A 4,280-nucleotide genomic window follows, 5' to 3' on the forward strand; every position below is an offset into this window, starting at 1 on the left:
GGGCCACTGCGTTATCGCCCCATCGCCCCGCGAAGAAAGCAGACCGCGCAAAGCACAGGGATGCGCGCATTTCTGGAACTGCGAAACGCCCTCCACTCTTTTTCTTGAGAGCCGACAGCATATAGTTGCGGCCACGGTTCGCTCGTTGCAGCTCATATTGAGCGAGATAGTACACGCGGTGGCTTGCTGCAACAACCGGAATATATATCCTGCTTTTGCTCAAGCTTCAAAAGTTTATTGTCCTGCGTATCTTTGATGAATATACGTCATAAAAAATTTTTTTTGACAGGCAGGCACATTTGAACCATCTAGATTATGCAGGATGCAAATATGGGCGAGTGTGTCTTGACCCGTGGCAAATAAGCAAAAGCGCACTACAAAAGAATACGAGGGGAGACGCAGACGCAACAAAAGCGCTTTGACGTTGCGCTTGTGTCTACATCTTCCTTCGTCTTCGCCTCTAGTGCACTGTTGCTTATTTGCCGTGGATGTATATTGTGTTTGGCGTTGATGTATAGTTCTGGTTGATACAGATAGTTTCAGAGTTGTTTTAAAGAATAAATGATGTGTGTTTAAAACAACTGTAAGCACTTGCTATACCGCCCTGTTTCACGATCGCCGGAAAGATTCGAGCGCACTAACTTTGGCGCAGACATAGTAACTAATCTGGCGTTGTAGTACATGCATACTGCCTGCTGGAGTTCAAGACACTTCGTAGTGCAAATTGATAAGGTGGGTGCATCAAATAAATAAATAAATAAATAAATAAATAAATAAATAAATAAATAAATAAATAAATAAATAAATAAATAAATAAGTGTACTTTCGCGTTTCAGTGCAGCACAAAAGGCACCCATGAGCAAGTGCACTAGTTGGGAGAGCCAGGGCGAACATCAATTCGGTGATTTAGGCGCACAAAGATCTACTACCACATCACGAATTTTGGTTCTCAGATATCTCTTACCCTTCATGGCGACTCGTAGCTTTAAAAATTGAACTTTTTGTTGAGGTAATCATTAGTAAACGAGATATGTTTATACTAGCGGCATAACAATAAGCGTTATACCAAATCTACTCTCGGTACCCTGGCTATATTCAAGCGTATGCAGATGGTTCTTGCCAAGCAAATTCTGCTATATACAGCTACCTTTGTCATTCCAGAACGGAACCAAATACAAACTTTGAAGCTATCTCACATGACGTCATCACAAGCAGCAGAGCTTTTTGCTATATTGTCTTTGCTACGCTACATAAATTCAATGCAGAGAGGGGAACAATGGCTCATCCTTTGTGACTCGCAGGTAGCTTTGTCTTCACTTCATAGTGACATCAGCAATTCGAAAATCATGGCGTTAGTTAACAAGATACTTAAGGAGCTCACAAAAGCAAGTGAAGAAAATCGCACAGTAATGTTCCAATATATACCTGGCCACTGCAATATCCCTGGAATTTTGCAGGAGAAAAGGCGGCTGGACAAGCACATGTTAAAAACGCCACACATGGTTTCCCTCTTACACAAGGCAAATTGCGCCGCATACTGCGACATATATAAGCCTCGTGGTTGCTAAGTGACATGGTTTGACCAGAACTCGAAATCTTCAGATTTATTTCACATTGACCTATCACTTCGATTTAAAATCTCGTCCACATTAAATACAACGAGAGCCTTTGAAACGCTGATTCACCGTTTGCTGCTCGGTATCACGTACACAAAACACTTTCTGCATAAAATTTCAAGAGCTGATCATGCGGAATACACTTGTGGCCACGCCGATGAAGATGTACAGCATCTTCTGCTAGAATGTCCGCGACACGACTCACACAGACAGCGCTTAGCCCTTGATTTAGCGGCATTAGATCGCAGGCCCTTCAGCCTCAGGAAGATCTTAGGTCGTCGGCCAAGATACTCTTCGCAAAGACTACCATTACTGGCCCTTCAAAACTTTCTAGAAGCGAGCAGCATTCTCGGAAAGTATTGAGTGGAGTGCTTAAATGTGATGGCGCATCCTTTTTCCTTTACCTAAACTTTCCCAATTTTTCCAATCCAATGCCTGGTTTTTTGTAACTTCATAAGAATTTAATCCGTGACTTCTTATGCGCCCTTCATTTAGTATAGCTAAGTGACAGGACTTTGTGTTTACTTTAGTGTAGATATGTGACTGGACTTTGTGTACTTATATTACCGAAATTTGTGTGGTGATTTCACCAAGTTTGTTCTGATTTATTCTTTTTTATATCGCTATGTGAAATGGAGTAGCCGGCGGCAGTTAAAGGGTACAACATCTCCTAAATACCATATAATAAATAAATAAATAAATAAATAAATAAATAAATAAATAAATAAATAAATAAATAAAAAGTAAATAAATAAAACAATAAATAAATAAATAAATCACTTGAAATGCATCATGTCAATCACGATGAAAAATACGGAGCGTGCGAGAAAAGAACCACCTTTTTACAAGTTAGCCGAAGCCTTGCTTCTGGGAAAACTCACCGTTTGGACATGCCCTACGCGTAGCCTGAGTAACCTTAGGCGCGCCTCTGCTGCGAGCGTGTTGGCCACAGCAGTCGCTGAAAGACGGCTGACTCTGACACTCGTCCAATGTTCCTTTCCTTTCATCCAACCGAAAACTTGTTCACTGGACACTTTGGCTCACGATGTAACATGCCTCGGAAAGAGCGCATTCAGCAAACCTAATATACGAGCTACCAGAACTCGGAAATCACATGGAGGAGCAAAGCACCCGAACATGAGAGGGGGACGTGTTGTAACAAACGAACCAAGCACGAACTTTACGAGCGCGCTTTTGCGCAGTGGCGTGAACGCCCCCCTCCCTTTCTTTTTCTTGCGGAGGCGCTAAGAAAATGCTATATTTATTTATGTTTAAATGCAATCGTCTTTTATTTACGCATCTGATCTATTTAAAACTATTAATGAATTACATTTTGTATAAATAAATCTAGATTTGTCACGTTGTTTTTTCTTACAAAAGCGATTTTTAATTTCTTTCCTAACAGTCTTTGTGTCACCCCTTACCTATAGTCGCCTTTCAATCGCAACTCCCACAATCCCACGTGTTGATGTCGCTCGCTATTGGTTCTAGGTCGCTCTTAACCCGAAGCTTCGCGACAATGGACTCTATTCTCGACAAGCATGGCGGCTGCACAGCCGCCATTACCCGCCATATTGACTCTCCGGTTAGCTGTCGAGAGGTAACGGGTTTTAAAATTTGGGCAGGGAAGGGGAAGTGTTGCTAAATGAAATTGCGCGCTTTCACTAAGATGACAGAACGCGACATGGAGCTGCGAATTTTGTCAACTAACACTTCTTTATGGTCCTCGGCAGCTAAAGTGTGACGTTAGCGCTTCAAAAAGAAAGAAACCCGTACAGTGCATCCGCAAGTTATCGAATACGGCGGCGGTGGTCCACGATAGCAGCCATGTCAGCTAGCTGATTGGCTGAAGGAACATCCTGCGAGGAGTGGCACAGGTAGAGACGTTTCATGAACGTCACCCGCCGTGGTTGCTCTGTGGCTATGGTGTTGGGCTGCTGAGCACGAGGTCTCGGGATCGAATCCCGGCCACGGCGGCCGCATTTCGATGGGGGCGAAATGCGAAAACGCCCGTGTACTTAGATTTAGGTGCACGTTAAAGGTCCCCTGGTGGTCGAAATTTCCAGAGTCCTCCACTACGGCGTGCCTCATAATCAGAAAGTGGTTTTGGCACGTAAAACCCCATAATTAAATTTTTTTCATGAGCGTCAATTTGAGATTGCATCACGTTGCGCTGGGCAGCCACTGCAGAAATTTTCAGCCCTAATTTGTGGTGCAATGAGCCGCGCGAATCATGCTAATGAGGAGCCATATGCAATGGTGGGCAAGAGGCATGTGTATCGCAGTCGTTTGGGGCCAGGAGAATATTTTACTCGTAACGCGTGCTCAACTCATTTGCATCGCTATCGGGCGTTGTTGGCATTTGTGTTTTAGATCATCTATCTTTTTTTGAAAGAAAGGCGTTTATTTGAAATAATATTGGTGGGGAGTTACAAAGCTTCTGCGACTTTTTTCACTTTTCTCTAAATTAAAATTAAATTACGGAGTTTTACGTGTCAAAACCAGTTTCTGATTATGATGCACGCCGTAGTGGAAAACGCTGGAAATTTCGACCAACTGGGGTTCTTTAACGTGCACCTAAATCCAAGTACCACGGGTGTTTTCGCATTTCGTCCCCATCGAAATGCGGCCGCCGTGGCCGGGATTCGATCCCGCGACCTCGTG

At 43.4% G+C, this 4,280-nt stretch overlaps 1 protein-coding gene across 1 annotated transcript in view; it reads right to left on the bottom strand.

Annotated features, from left to right (window-relative positions):
* LOC135913340 (uncharacterized) overlaps positions 1-2,722 on the bottom strand; it is a 298,144-nt gene extending 295,422 nt beyond the window's left edge. Inside the window, exon 1 of the mRNA XM_065445931.2 lies at positions 2,498-2,722. The gene's annotated coding sequence lies outside the window, so the exon portion shown is untranslated. The remainder of the gene's footprint in view (positions 1-2,497) is intronic.
* Positions 2,723-4,280: the final 1,558 nt, after the last annotated feature.

Source organism: Dermacentor albipictus, chromosome 4, assembly GCF_038994185.2.
Source record: "Dermacentor albipictus isolate Rhodes 1998 colony chromosome 4, USDA_Dalb.pri_finalv2, whole genome shotgun sequence".
Lineage (NCBI taxonomy): Eukaryota > Metazoa > Arthropoda > Arachnida > Ixodida > Ixodidae > Dermacentor > Dermacentor albipictus.